Consider the following 17441-nt stretch of genomic DNA (forward strand, 5'->3'; position numbering starts at 1 on the left):
ACTGGCTTTTAAGGAAGCCGGAGGTTCATTGCCACCCTCACATAAGCCCGCAATTGGTCCCTATAATTTTAATTCTTCCACTCTTCAAAAGATAAATTTCAAATTTTTATATTTCCATTTCGTACAATATTCTCGTCACGAGACATAATCATATACATCATTAGCTAGGACACAAAATTCAGGGATTCACTAAATGCATGCAAATATGGCAGGAGCAGGATGATTTTTAATTTTTTAATTATACATCTCCCGCAAATATTTAATCTAAATTATGTACTTTATATTATTTTATTGTAAAGGAGAGCCAGTAAATTACAAGTTCAAATAACAATATACATTTCTTAACGAGGCGCCTGAAGTTATCACCGGTACATGACAATGTTATTAATTTGAGCACAAGCGAAAAAAAGATCCAGCAGCTGCAAGATGACCACATCTCTGCACAAGTGTATCATTGGCGACTTTATCCGAGCACTGATGCACCCTTTCTCTCGGGCTGGATATTGAAGCGCCTAAGGCGTATCTTCTCTGACTATCCTGGCTAGTGTATCGTTATCTTCATCCTGTCTGCTCAGATCAAGTCTCCAATCTGTTGTACATTTTTCAACATGACAATCTCCAATGGCCGACCGGGTCAGTTTTCGTTTCTTGTCTACCCTTTAGGAAACATCGGCACCCGATTATAGACTGCTAATGCTAATCATACACGGGCAGCATTTCTTTATGGATATCCTTTATTATCAGATTTTTTTGCCCAGAGAAATCGTAACAACGGAGCCCTGTACAACAATGGTACACTCATCCAGAGTTTGTCATCTTGCAACTGCTGCTTTTTCGCTTCGCTTGTGTGCACTTCAGTCATCTTGACATATGGATAATACTGCCATCTAGCACTGATAGCTACAATTTTCTCGTTAAAAAATATAGATCACTACTTCATTTTGTGAGTTCATATTCCCAGTGCACTTATACACTGATTTGACGAAGTAATTCCCTTTGTGCTTCAGCGGCTGGATATAAATGAACAGCTGAATTATACTCACAAACGTTAGTAAATGAGACATAGCATCAAACTTGTACACTCTTTGGTTTGGAAAATATAGTTATAAACAGACTTAGGATCCGAGACAACTTACGAATGAAGTGAAGTTACAATGAAACGGAGTACAGATAGAATGCGATAGCACGTTGAGTTTTGTTTACCTGTGCGTCAGTGTACAATCCGGTTCGTGATCAGAGGTACAGTATTCTTCCCTCTCTCCCTACTAAACGAACTCAGGCCATCACACTGCATTTTCAATTCATAGTGAACAGTTTCTTTTCAAACTAGTTGCAAGTATGTACATGGCTGTTCATTGTAACGCTTACGCCCTCAACGTCGCCGAGGGACATGAAAACGTGTGAGGTATGTATCCTACTTCATTTTCCACCGTCACTAGACTGTACTATTAAGAGTAGAATATTATAACGCAGCACATTGACGTAGTTGTTTGCATTCACAGCATGTCTGTCTACTATGTTCAAGGAACTCTGTAGTCAAGTTGTGCGTATATTGATTGCTAAAGTGTCCCGGATCCTAAGCCTTGTAATAAAACATTAGTACTGTACTCGGAATTTTTCACTTGCAATGAGTTTTCGTCAATTATGTCGCAAATGTTTTAAGGATATGAGAAAGCAAATAAAGGTTATTGTATGTTTTATAATGTTTAAATAATATTATAATTACACTATTACCAAATATTCCGTACACATTACAAAGAAACAACAATTTTGGAAGCAGTCGCGTAATTTTTTAGCAGTGTATAATGTCTGTGTAAGGCTTAGCGTTGCAAACCGGAAGGTCGCGGGTTCGATTCCCGATGCGGATATGGACTTTTCCATTTATCTAATCCTTTCAGCCGCACTATGGCCCTGGGGTCTACTCAAACTCTAACAGAAAATGATTGCCAAGGAATATCCTTGGGAGTAAAGGCAGTGGGCATGTAGGATTGAAATCCGTACTACCATTAAATGTCGGTTGTATTTAAAGATGGGATTCTTAACCTCTCGCCACTCACCCCCTGGGCCAATTTCGCCTATCATGGGGTTCACTTTATCTTTATGGTGTGAGTGTAGAAGACAAAAAATCGGTAATGATATATTTTCTTGATAATTGTAGTTTCTTGTTTAATAACATTCTCAACATGCTGAGATATGGGAATGAGTAATGATGAAATAAATAACAGAAAACATATCACAATCATGCGGTACTTGTTTCCGTCAGCATACTATAAATTATTAACTGACAAACTTTGAAAAGAAGAGTACGAAATTCTAAATGAAAAGAATCCGAGGATGGAAACAAAATTGCACTTAATTTCATCTGAATCTCGATCGGATTCCTTAGCATATATACAGTACATATTACACACATGCGCAAACTCTTATACAGTTATTATGTAAACTTTTAAGTGCTCGAACAGGAAATTAATTTCAGTCACGTGTGCATATTTTCCACTTCACCTGTCCATAAAATTAATTCTCTTTCGTTTGTGTAGACACCAACGTCTTTTAAAATGAAAACAAAAGAACGCCGTGCCTTGGATAAGACTGAATACAAAAATATGCATTTGTTGCTTTTATTCATGTCTATCATTTGTTTGTGCTAATTGAAAACATTAATATAGCCTGCCTACGTGCCTGCCCGTCTGCAGTGACGTCTTTCAAGTCATTGTTGTCTTTGTTTTCGTCACTGTTTTAGTCGATGAACGAACTATTGTGTTAGAAATGTAGGTTTTGTAACAAAATGTTCGTAGAAAGACGACTGAGAAAAAAGTTCTGTTTTATTTAAACAAGCATTAACACCAGGCTCACATTTCCTATAATAAGATAGTCGCTATTATAAACAGGAGTCGTAGGTTCAAATCTAAAATACTCCAATTGGAGTTTTGTAAAAATACGTTCTGAGGAAGATTGTAGACCAGTTCATACAAAAACTCCAAGTTTTCAATAATTAAAAATCTTCCACACAACTTCAATAACGCAACGGAAATCTCTCCGGGGAGACCATCATAATTTGATTTATGAGCCAAAAAACCTCTTAATATTCATAACAACCCAAATGGAATATCTGATTTTGCCATTAACTATTGGAATTAGCATAGACATAAGGAAAAAACAGAAGATCTTTAACTTTACTTTCTGAATTTACAAAAGGAAAACCATGTTTGCTACACAAATACCTCTACATGCACATTCCCGCGTAAGAAATATATGCAAACATAATAACACACACAAAAAACACACACACATTATCACCCATGTATGTTTTAACCCTTAATTTGTACGCTTAAAATGTTCAATTGACTGTGAGAAGCAACTACTCTTCTTATTTGAGTTCACTTTATTTGTTATCTTCTTGCATTTCTTAATTGTAACAAGTTGACACTTGAATTCTGGTCAGATACTCAAAACGTTAACTTTTGTCTTCTGTTGCTTTTAATTATTCATAATCTCTAACTATTTTAAACTATAATATTTATCCTCCCCCTCCTAGAAAATGACATTATTTCTCAAATTAATTCCCTTGGATTTTAATATACCTTTCTCGTCCATTTTCCTACATTGTTACACTTTCTTTTTAAGAGATTCTAAGAAATCTTGCACGATCATGATACAGTCATCTCTCTCAAACTACTTACCTGTAAGACAGGAATCGGCAAAAATGTTATCGTGATCACTAGCAATAGTGACTTTGCAGGGGCAGCGCAGTAAACTGTCTTTGCGTCACCCCCTCCCTTCCGTCCAACTCCCCTACAATTCAAGTACACAGGCATCTATCTGTTGCGGGTTACCTGATTACATTTAGATTGCTTCTTTCTCAAAACCTTCAACATCTGTTCGGAAACATGTGTTTAAGGAAGAATGGGAGGAACAGTAGGCTATTTTTGTGCATATAGTGACAATGTAGACGCCTCTTGTGTTCTATTCTAATAGGCACTTACAAGTCAAACATCTAGCGACATTACGGCACGTCATAAGTAGACCCCGGAGAAAGTATTGCTTACAGGGAAACGCGCGATGTAGTATAGCTAATGTTTATGAACCGAGGACTCTCGCACGCATCACTGTGTAGGTAGGAATAGTGCCGGCGTAGCTTAGTACAACGCAGTCAAAAGCAATCGACACGGGTCTTCAGAATGCCGGGACCAAAAGTACGCAAGATAGAAGCACTAAGGAAATATGTTCGTCAATATGGAGAAAATGTGTTTTCCATCCATGGTAATGAACTGTTTTGTGAAATTGGCAGCCGACATGGCATGCAAAGTTAAGAAGCATATAAATAGCAATAAGCATATACGCGCCTGTAACAGACAACAGCATTTAAGCAAGGTACAGCAGGAATCTCCTTCACAACTACTTGAACGAACATTTCGAAGATGTGTGACGCGTTTATTGCTTCAAATATTCCGTTAAACCATTTATAAAACGCGAAACTCCGTGACTTTTCAGAAAAGTACACTGGAAGACAAATTCCTAAAGACGCAACACTGCGGAAGAAGTATGTGCAATATACATATTAGAAATGTCTGCGTGAAGTGAAGTGTAAATTACAAAATGAGAAGATATGGGTTTCTTTCTATTGATGAAAGCATGGACTCCGTTGGACGTCACGTGCCCTTAGTGCGGAATATTTGCTATAGACCCTATCTCTTAATGAGTGAAGTGTTAGAGAGCGTTAATTATTCTAACATATGTGAACTTTTTGATAGTGCTATGGAGTTGCTATGGCCATCATGTGTGCAATTCGAAAATGTGTTACTATATGTTATAGATGCTGCAAGCTATATGAAGAAATCTGCTAAGTTTCTTTAAACACATTATCAGAATATGATACACGTTACATGTCTTGCACATGCATGTCATAGTTCATTGCAATGCATCAATACGTAAATAATATTACCAGTATGTCAAGTACAATGAAATATTTAGGTCTCTTAATGAGAATAAATTAGAATTGCACTTTGTAAGCTTCATAGCTAATCACCGGAAACTAGTCAAAAAGACGCACAAATAACGAGACTTTCATGTATTACTTCATTTCTCATGAACCAACCTGTACTACTGTACTGCCAGCGTCACGCTGTCTATCGTTATTTACCCCATCCCTCTCAAAGCAGGTATGCTATGTTGCATACTAAGCTGATAGCAATACTTTTCCCGGGGCCTAGTCATAAGATTATCACGAAATCATAAGTAAGCATGAACATATCCAATGTAATTGTGAACGGAAATGTATGCAGTAGAAAATAAGTAAAAACATAATTTTCTTTTCTTAGAGCTAGACTGAACGAAGCAATTAAAACATAAAAGAAACTAAATTCAAATAACAGTTCCGGTACTAAAACATGATGAAACAAGCTGAGTCAAAGGGAACTCCATGCAAACTATGTTATTGCTTTGGAAACCGCAAAATCATTGAAGTGCTATAATGAAGGACAGTTCATTAAAACATGTATGAATATAGTCGCTAACAATATTTGTTCCAAATAATCTGATGTTTTTAACAGTATTAAATTATCCACACGAACAATACAAAGGAGGATAAAGGATATTGAAACACTAGCTGAACGAGGAGTAAAATCAAAGATGAATAAACAGTGGCCTAATCTCTCGCTTTAGGTGGAAACGCAGATATTGATACAGTAGAATTAGTAATGTTCACTCGCGGAGTTACGAAGGATTTTTCTGTATAAGAATATTGCTCGAAGTCATTGAATTTAAAGGAAATACAACAAGAGAGGAGTTATTCCAAGCATGAAGAAAATATATACAAGAAATGAATCTGAACATAAAGCAACTTGTATCTGTAGTAACATACAGGACTCAAAAAAAGTCTACTAGGTGGAGTAACATGTTATTAAAAGAGCTGGAAATAAGTGAGGACATAAAACGTTGCTATTGTATAACACATCAGACTAGCTTAGATTTATTTAAAATGCTCTCCTATCACAGGTCGTCTGCCGCTACCCTACATAGCTGCTATGTTTGGCACTATATTCAATATACGAGGCGCATCCAGAAAGTAAGTTTCCCGATTTTTTCCCCTTGAAAGTAAACGTAATTAGCCGTGTCAATTGCGCATGCATAACAGATCTATGACGTATCAATCATATGCCAGCCGGACAGGTCCCGCCTGGTGCCAGTAGCGTGGCAGCAGTGGTCTGAAATGGAAGCTCTTAGTCCTCCCTCTCCCCTCCCCCTGCCCTCTACCTCTCCCTCCCTCTCCCTCTCCCTCCCTCTCTCTCGCTCTCTCTCTCTCAAGAAATTCCTGTCCTCCGGTGAGCGTTTTGGCAACGACGAAGAGCTGAAGACGTCTGTCACACGCGGTTCTATTCACAGGCGGCAGAGTTCTACGACAGAGGGATACAAAACTAGATCCCACTATACGACAAGTGTCTCAATTCTGATGGTGGCTATGTTGAAAAATAGCTGAAACATTGCTGTACCTGTTGCCAATAATTTTTTTTCCTAAAAGTGTGTGTTCTTTTTTTTTTTAAATAGGGAAACTTACTTTCTGGATGCGCCTCGTATTTCGGAACATTTCTTTTCTGAACGAAAACTTGTACAGTGATATGCATAGACATTTCGCTAGCCCGCGCTACGAGCGTGCTAAACTAGCCCCGGCTATTGAGTGATTACTTGTACAGGATTCATATCATATCATATCGCTAACACTGGTTTATGAATGCGAAAAACGTTAGATCGCTGATCATCCACCGGAAGCCCGCGCTGAGAATGTCTATGAATATGGCCCGTAATATCTAAGCAAAGATCGTGACTAACAGACGAAATTTAACGAGTTGTATTAAAGTGGCATTTTGTGACGTATTTTCCTAGGTTGTTGTAGCACAATAGAAATAAAGGCGAAACAATATATAATCTGTACATCTATAAATCAATATTGTGTAATCTACGTCAGATGCTTGTGTTTAGACTCCGCCACTGGGATCCGAACGGAGTGCTCTATACTCCTCGATTGATATTACATCTTATGTATTGCGGCTTGCGTCCAGTGATGTCATCGTGAGTACAAATTTGCCGACGGCTGCTTTAAGATGTTCCGTGGGTTTTGAAAGCAAATCAAGATCACGAGATGCAAATTCAGGGGAGGAAAGGATTTTCGAAATGCTCAAATTCAGCATTGTGAATTGCATTCATAACAATGAAACTCTTGTTGAGATCTGTACTAGAAAGTTGTAAGGTGCAGGAGAACCTCGATGCCGCCACTCCATGCTTTGAATTTTAGTCTCTTGATCAAGTACACCCATGTTCCATCTCCTATCACAAAACGACGAAGATAGCTTCCTGTAGTTCACCTGAATAAAATCAAATTGGCTTCAGAGCAAGGCACCATTTCAAGATTTTCATACGAAGACAACGATCTTGGCACCCACCTGGCACAAAATTTACGAAGAATCTAACAATCATTAGAATGATTCAGCTGTGCTCTTTGCGAAGCCTGTTATGTATTAAAAAAAACGATTTCTCATGATTAGGCCTAAGTCATTCACACGGTTAAGATTTGCTTTAGTACAGCGTTTCTCAAACTATTGTCCGCGGACCACCTGTGGTCCTCGAGGTCTGCCCTTGTGGTCCTTCAAAAAAGACAGAAGAAAAAATAAAATTCAAACGAATTGCGTATCACACTATAGCTTAAAATCTCAAAGTTTGGAAATGACACATGGCAATCGAATTTCACTTTTTCTCCCAGTACGGACATTTTATGAAATTTATTACCCTACCCGTCTATCGACTTCCCACTCTACTCTCAGCAACAAAAGAGAGATTTAAAGCACTATACACGTGGTATTTCTCGAAATCTTTTCCCTGCACATCTGGCACCGCGCCTGTAACCCAGCAAGGGACCACCCGGATTCATAACAGAGGACCAAAGTACCGAACCTAAATTCAATTTTAAAATATAAGTATACTGGCATTAAAATATGCTACGAAAATTATAAATTTGCTTTCGAAGGGAACAAGAGTAAGGTGGTCCGCGGAACTGTTCTGACTTTAAAAAGTGGTCCCCACTTCAAAAAAGTTTGGGAAACGCTGCTTTAGTAGGCTACATACAGACTGTAGTCAATCTGTTTCCTTTATATTTTGCATGTTTTCCTTTCACATCTAAGATTGTGGCACCAATTCTTCGCTACTAGACGTGAAGGAACATAATCTCCTCACACACCTACAATATCTGTATGGATTTCACTGAGCGTTAAACCTTTTTTCTTATGAAATGTAAATATTATAGGCTATAAAGGTAATTTTTCACCATATATTAAAAATATCATATAGGCTAATCACTTTCTCTATTCTTCTGAAATAAAAGTGATGAACCTGTGAAAATCTACATAAGAACTAAAGATTTAACAAAGGAACTTCAGTATGTCTAAGAAATAATCGAGAATTTTTACAATATGTATACATTACTGGTTAATACTGTATGTTTCTCAATTAAATTACATGCTCTTTAGTTTCGGTATAATTTATTCTGGGTCGTACTGTACAAAGGTACGCTGAATTCATTGCACTAAATTGTAATAAAGTTTATTTTTCTTTTCTTTAATCTCCAGTTCTTTTTATTCTTTGACTGGTCGCTCTGGCGCAGTTGGTATAGCGCTGGCCTTCTGTGCGCGAGGTTGCGGATTCGATCCCGGCCCAGGTCGATGGCATTTAAGTGTGCTTAAATGCGACAGGCTCATGTCACTAGATTTAGTGACATGTAAAAGAACTCCTACGAGACAAAATCCCGGCACACTGGCCACGCTGATATAACCTCGGCAGTTGCGAGCGTCGTTAAATGAACCATAATTTAATTTTTCTTTGACTATCACCAGATATATATGCCAAATCTTCATATAAGGCCTACTTTCATTTCAGACCGCCAAGAAAATAGGATTGTTACATAGCAGCATTAAATATTCTTTTTGCCACATCCCTTCTGACAATTTTAATCCAAGATCTAATAGCGGCAGAATGTTTCTTTTGACCTTAAAGCAAGCCCTTCTCATTATCTTCGGATTCCACACTCGACATCTCTTACTCCAAATTATTTGAAAACTTTCTCTCCTCCTAGCAGTGTCGGCGGAAGGAAGCAGAACTACTACTACCCTGTCATCTCACACCGAAATACGCACCCCAACCTCTCTTACAGAAATTAACCCTTGACATTAATTTCTTCTACCCCTGAAGTCAAGTATGTCTCTCAGAACAAGGGTTGCACCATATGCTCGTCTTCCTAGCTAAGTGCAAAATTGTCGCTAACACAGCGAACAAAAGAACGTGTTACCAATTACGAAGAGAGTACATATCCTATACCACGTGCTCCGCAGAATGTCTAATTTAATAAACTTAAATTAACAAGGCTATTTTAAATTTCAGGCTACAGTTATTATAAATGATAATTTTGATATCTATTTTGTTTCGAATTAAACTACATCATCACCGAACTTGACTTCTTCATATCTCTGTGATGTCATATACCGCATATGAATAAACAATAAAAAAAACATGGCGCACTATTATATCGTTAACCAGTACTTGAATTGGCACTGTCGAAAGCTGTCGTTATAGTATTAATATAATATCAAAGATATTTAGATGCCAAGTATTGTATACCTTTAACAATGTTATTAATTTGTCACGATACGCTTACGAACTGTAGCTAACATTTAGACTTTGTCTACAACCGACGTAACTTATATACAGATAGAAAAAACAATATTTAAATAATAATTATACTACGTGACAACAATTCGTTTATATTATAATGATTCTTCTTCTTCCCTTCAAGTATTAGGCCCTATAGCCTGCTACGATCTTAGAGTTGAATTTCAAACCCAGCGTTTCATTGGCCGACACTGAGATCTCTCCCGTTTGGGAGATAGTGAAACAAGACTTTTGGTTCTATTTTGTACACATGCGATACAGATGATTCGACTATTTATTCTGATAATGTTCTATGTGATGCATTACAGGTTATAATTTTAATTCTTCCATTACATCCTCATTATGTTTATGACACCATTTGGTATATCCTGCTGTGTACCTCATAAATTTTATTTCATTATGTTAATATTATATAATTTCATTGTAGCTGTAATTTTAATTATAGTTCCTACTTTATTTTCTATATTCCTCTTATATTAATGATATATTATATTATATAATTTCATTGTAGCTGTCATTTTAATTTTAGTTCCTATTTTTTTTTCTATATACCCTTATATTATGTTATATTATATTATATTATATTATATTATATTATATTATATTATATTATATTATATTATATTATATTATATTATATTATATTATATTACATTATACTATTTCATTATAACTGTCATTTTAATTTTAGTCCCTATTTTATTTTCTATATTCCTCATATATTATATTATATTATATTATATTATATTATATTATATTATATTATATTATATTATATTAGATTATATTAGATATTATATTATATATTATATTAGATATTATATTATATTTCATTATAGCTATAATTTTAATTTTAGTTCTTATTTAATTTTATTTTCTATATTCTTCTTATATTAATAATATATTATATTATATACCTATTTTCATTGTAGCTGTCATTTTAATTTTAGTTCCTTTTTTATTTTCTATATTCTCTTACATTTAATAATATATTATCTGAACTGCGACCAAACACGAGTGCTGCTCATTCGGTCCTCAAATTTTGTTAATATTATTATATCCTCTTTTACGTGGGGTGTAACTTTAATAGTGGCAACACTGCTGTAAATGCGAAACGAGACAGAGTTAATTGTTGTCACTTTTACCACATGTTAGTCTATGTCTGCCCTCCTCCCCCCTAAAAGGACCTTTCCATCCGACTCACAGCGCATGCGCTGTGGAGAGTTGAAGTTAGTCTCCTGTTAGTTACAGCTCTAAGCGGTTGTGTTTCGCCATGTTTACAAAGCAGGAACAGCGATTTTGGCTGAAAATTCAATCTCTCCGTGGTCGTACAGCACGACAATGTCATGACGGTCTTATTGAGGCATAACACGACTGTGGCGAGGTGGGTTTGAGCCTTCAACGAGGAGCGTGACCGCGTGGAAAATATGGCTCGGCCGGGTGGTCCGAGTGTTAGTGAAGAGGAAGTGCAAGCTGTTTCCGCGCCATTAGAAAACGATCGACGACAGACTGTATGTGAGTTAGCACAGGAATATCGCATATGCCTGTGTTTCGTATTCTAAAGAATCGCCTAAAGCAGGATAACGCAAGGGCGCACACCGTCGCTGGGGGGTGGGAAGTGCTTTTCCATCCACCACATTCACCGGACTTAAGCCTTTGTGATTATGACTTAATCCCAAAGATGAAGGAATCACTTCGTGACGTTCGATTCCGGACTGTTCCCGACATTCTGCATGCAGTAGGGCGGTCCATCAGAAACATCTACAGAACAGGAGCTACTACAGGGATACTACGACTTCCATATCGCTGGCAACGAGTTGTAGACAATGCTGGTTACTACATTGAAGGACTGTAGAAGTTTCACAGATGTATCACTTGCATCTTCGTAATAAATACATAGTTGTCATTATTAAAGGTACAACCTGTGTATATTGATTGTGTCATTTTATTTCTATGTCTATTGTTGTAATTATATTCTATAGTCTGATGTATTATTCTGTACTTATATGTTCTGTCCTTATTCTTATATAAATTTGTACTTGACCATGTTATAGCATCTTCCGATGCATTTGAAATTTTAAATTAAAAAAAATAAATATAAATTAACCATTATTCTGCTTTCGTCTTTCTCCCTTAATGTTCATGCATCACTACCGTAACAAAGGATTGGTCTCACCAAGGTTCGGTACAGGCGAATTTTATTCTAGCATGTCTTTGTACTATGTAAGCCGTAGGGTTTCGTGATATTGTTGATTATACCCATTTTTCTAGTGTACGGTATTTGAAATTTTTTTCTGGAATATCTACTTCACGGAAAAATGATCATATGTATTCGAGATCTGTAAATGTATTTTCTGTTTTTAATATTTTGTCAGTAGAACACAAAACAGTGAAGTGAAGTGAAGTGAAGTGAAGTGAAGTGAAGCGAAGCGAAGTGAAGTGACTCAACTTTTGAGTAAGGCCCACAGGGACTAGCTCACCCCGTGAGCAAAAGTAGAGCTGTCCTACCGATGGTAGGAGGCCCTTGCCTGCTAAGGATGTAAAGGGATTTTCTAATTTCTAATATTTTTGTATTCAAACATATTTTGTTAGGCACAGGGTATTTTCCGCAGGCCTAATTATTTCTTTTACTGATTTTCACATCATACTGAAACTGATTATCGCTGTATTACTGGTACTTTAGACGCTCTAATAAATTCTTACACTTCCGGGTATGCAGTTTGTATCAAATCTTTGTTTTCACCTCAGTAACTCAACTTTAAATTAACAATTCTCTTTAAACCTCAAAACCTTTCAATTAAACCAGTCTCACAATGGTGAAGATCGAACAAGCTAAATATACATTATTTTTTTAGCAACATTACACTCACACTGAGAATTTGTTTTAACGATAACCCCAAGATTAAAATGCAAGCATTTATCATTATTCATCTCTTATATCTATATACAATAAGCTCTTGATCTTTATCACTCTGTCAATAAGTCACAACCTTAACTAATCATTACATTGTGCAGATTTTTGATGTGGATTCGTTTTAGCCAACAAAATCTTTAAGTGCCACGGCTGATCACCGAAAAGGAAAAGAAAAACATCATTTTTAGAATTTTAATAACTTCACCAAAGATGCCAATAAACTCGGTGGGCTATAATTTAATTTTAGAGAAAACCCCAAGTACAGTTAACCAGTTTACCTTCACATCATTGGTTGAGATACAATATATGGTTCCCGAACAAGGACACCAAGCCTTTCCGGTCTCAGCTGATGCCTCCATCTCTAGTCAACAGCGCACTGACGCTGACTGCTTCATAGAGCTGGCGGTCAAAAGGCCATCTGCGCACGCGCGAAGAAACGAAAGACAGATCAGAATTTGCCACATCGAAAAGGTTTTTTCTGATCGCCCAAGCTGTAAGATTATAAAGAAACACTACTCACAGATGTCATTACATCCTGCTGAATTACAAGAAACTCACTGATCTCATACCCTTACAATATTTGAGTCCAATTTTGTTCAAATTGTTATTATACAAAACGTTGTAAATTACCTTCTGAGGATGCCATCAGAGCTAAGTTGTCACCAAAAATTAGTGAATCTAATTGGAAATTTTTATTCAATTGTAGGCCTATAAATATCCATAAGGTAATTGTTTCCTCTCTAATTAATTTGGATTACATATATATATATATATATATATATATATATATATATATATACACACACACAAACACACACACGAGCATAGTCCAGTACGAACATGTTTCTGACTTCTACTGCAATATATTCTCTGCATATTACAATAAGAATATGCGATATCTCCCCAAAAGTTGTTTTGTGGATATTTAAAATTCAAGTTTAGTGATAAAATATATATTGTAACTTTCCCTGGATAAAAACGCAGGACAAAATATTGTCTCTAGGTGACTTTCATATTTGCATTATGGTAAAAATTCTCCTTTCAAGTAGCCTAGTTTTTGTTTAAATGTAGAATATGTTTGTCATTTTTGAACGAACATCGCCATAAACTAGCCTATATTTCGCCTCTTGTCTCTTTATAAATAATAATTTGCGTGCGAGGACAGTCTCAGTCCGTGCCCCTCCCTAAAGTGGGGTTAATAATAGAATACAGGTAATAATTATATATACACACAAATATATGCCTATATAATACACGTATTGTAGACTTGTTCTATTATATACCTATAATAATACACAAAATGCTATAAAAATGGCACTAGAAAGTTAACCGCTATGGAGTAACGGTTAGAATGCCTGAACGTGAAACGAACGGGCCCGGTTTAAAATCCGGGTTGCGACAAGTAACCTGGTTGAAGTTTTTTCCAGGGTTTTCTTTCAACCCATTAAGAGTGAATGCTGGGTAACTTTTGGCACTGGACCTTGGACTCATTTCGCTGGCATTATCACTTTCATCACACTCAGACGCTAGATAACATTGGCAGTTGATAAAGGTCATAAAAATAATCTAAAGACAATATATATACAGGGTGTTTCAAAAATATGGGGCATAATTTCACGTATGTATTTACCACATGTAGATAATCAAAATAGTTCATTACAACATGTGTCCGGAAATGCTTCATTTCCGAGTTATGGCCTTCACAACATTGAAATTCACCGGAACGTTTTTCTTTCCGCAGGTCATTGTCATTACAGAAGATGTTCAAAATGTCCACCTCCTGCTTGAATACAGACCTCACATCGATGTCTCATTGACCTGCGAACACGATCTCAAACTCCAGGAGTACTGCGTATGTCCTCAGAACATGCCACAATTCGATTCCGAAGGGATTCCAAATCAGGCACCGGAGACGAATAAACCAATGATTTTAAATGGCCCCACAAGTAGAAATCGAGAGGGTTCAGATCAGGTGAGCGTGGAGGCCAAGCAATTGGGCGGCCACCTCTACCTATCCATCGATCAGGAAACCTTCAATCCAAATACCGGCGAGCCGTACGACTGAAGTGTGCAGGAGCACCATCATGCAAGAAGTGAATGTGTTGACGATTGATCAGTGGAGTGTCTTCTAAAACATGAGGTATGGTGTTTTCCAGGAAGTTTGTGTACGCCTGCCCCGTAAGTCTGTTTACAAGTACAGGGGGTCCAACTAATCCATCACCAATGATACCGGCCCACATGTTGAGGGAGAACCGCACCTGGTGATGAGATGGAACAGTTGCACGTGGGTTTTCATACGCCCATACATGCTGATTGTGGAAATTTGTTATGCCACCTCGTGTGAACTGTGCTTCATCTGTAAATAATACTAAGGCAAAGAAAGTTTGGATTTACACCACACTGCTGCAAGAACCACTGACAGAACCTAACTCGTGCAGGGTAATCTGCTGGTGACAGGGCCTGTACACGTTGCAAATGATAAGGATACAATTGATACTCTTTCAACAGTCTCCAGACAGTCGTATGAGGAACATTGACTTGCAACGCTACCCTTCGTGTGCTGATAGAAGGAGTCATGTTCACAGCCTCCAGAGTCCCATCCTGTACTTCTGGAGTCGTAGATCTTGGTCGTCCCCTTCCCACACCAGGAGAGTTAAATTTTCCATACTCGCACAGACGGTAATGGAGACGTACAAATGTCTTCCGATCTGGACATTGTCGCTGTGGATAGGCACCTCTCCTGGTACAAACGACGAGCCAGCGCAGCATTGCCGTCCGCCTTACCATGCATGAAGTGTATCTCTGCCAGCTCTTGATTTGAATACATGTCGCACAGTCTAACGCCTACACAACACTGAATGTAACCTTCGCCTCGGAATGAACTGTCAGAGTGCCCTCTTAATGTCTCCTTTGACGGCAAAGACCTGCGGAAAGAAAAACGTTCCGGTGAATTTCAATGTTGTGAAGGCCATAACTCGGAAATAAAGCATTTCCGGACACATGTTGTAATGAACTATTTTGATTGTCTACTTGTGGGAAATACGTACCTGAAATTATGCCCCGTATTTTTTAAACACCTTGTATAGCATAACAAAAATCAATATTAAATGACTTTGTGAAAGCAACACGAACTCTTGGCATATATTTAAGCATAACTGCAATGTTTTTCTGTTAACATTGGTTGTTGGCTATTCACACTCACAATAGCCAAATTTTTAGGATATACTAGTGACTCAGCGGCACACATCGCCTCATATTCTACGCCAGTGATCGTCAACTCGACTGAAAACGGGCAAGGGCGCTCAGCTCTGCTTCCGTGCGGGGCAAGCGTGCATTACCTCGTGCTCAGCATTATACAACCCTATCTCCCGCTCAGTAGCGGCTCTTGACAGAAGCTGGCTGCAATGTTGAATAGAAGTAGTAGGCTATGTCTCAACAGTCGTCAGGAATTTCATTCACAGTTTCAAGAGTTGAACGTATGATGTCAGATTTCAAGATTATCATAGCCTAGAGTTGGGAAAAATCTTTCTTTTTCTGGAATTTTCCCAGAAAAATCGTTCTTTTTCTGGGACTTTTCCAAGAGTTTCGTTTCCAAGAAAGTACTAGTTTCAAAGAACAGTTCAGAAATAACAGCAAGCATCTGACATAACGTAATAATCACTCAAATTTTATATTGTTTCGGAACTAGTTCCGTTTTCAAAAATCTTAGACCATAATGCAATTCGAACCACGACAGCTGTTACAGTCAGGTGTAACAGTAATTTATACAAACCATAAAACATGGCAATAATTTGATCACTCCTATTAAGTAAGAGATATTACTACTACGTGATATTAGTCTCTATTAAAGTTTCTTAAATTATTTGTAATAAACATTGAGATTAGTTTGGCTACATTTGCACTGTTGTTACCGTAGTCATTCATTTATAGTGTTCTGCCCAAGGGCAGGTATTGGACTGCAAATCCAGCATCCTCCAGTTTTTCTATTTTCTGCCTTCCTCTTAGTCTACCATATGATCCATATAATATCTTAATGTCGTCTTTCATCTGATATCTTCTTCTGCCCCAAACTCTTCTCCCGTTCACCATTCCTTCCAGTGTATCCTTCAGAAGGCAGATACGTTACAATATACGAATTTTATAACACAATACAGTGCGATATATAAATTTGTGTATTTTTTTTCATTTTATATAGTAACTGTTTCGAAAGTACTGTTATCTTATTTTTCCCTATATCATAGACCTAACTACTGTGGATGTAGATTGTGCTCCTGCTTATTTTCAGCTAGAAATGACAGACTGATAGTGTGATAATGACCTGAAGGTGATATACGTACTGTATAAAAGCAGGAAAAAGTCTGTGTGATTTTTATTCACATTTTCCATTAGTCAGATTTCTCAGGCTTCATCAGCTGCTTTCGACAGACTGTACATGTTCGGATCCATATACACAAACAAACATTGTTTTCTTTAACGAAAATAGGTAAATCCCACCACAGAAATAGCTAATTCATCTGACTACAATCTACAAAATTTCCTCAGTTCATGCACTGCCCAGATCATTGTGCATAATATTGAGCAATCAGTACGCAATAAAGATGCTAAAAAATCTCGTAAAATTAGCATTACAGAAGATCACGAAATATGTTTACTAAAGGTCATACATTAACAAAATGAAAAGAAAAAGTAGAAATTTAAAATGCAGTGTCGACCTGGTTGGCAAGTTGGTATAGCGCTGGCCTTCTATGCCCAAGGTTGCGGGTTCGATCCCGGCCCAGGTCGATGGCATTTAAGTGTGCTTAAATGCGACAGGCTC

The sequence above is a fragment of the Periplaneta americana genome, chromosome 3, assembly GCF_040183065.1.
Source record: "Periplaneta americana isolate PAMFEO1 chromosome 3, P.americana_PAMFEO1_priV1, whole genome shotgun sequence".
In the NCBI taxonomy this organism is placed as follows: domain Eukaryota; kingdom Metazoa; phylum Arthropoda; class Insecta; order Blattodea; family Blattidae; genus Periplaneta; species Periplaneta americana.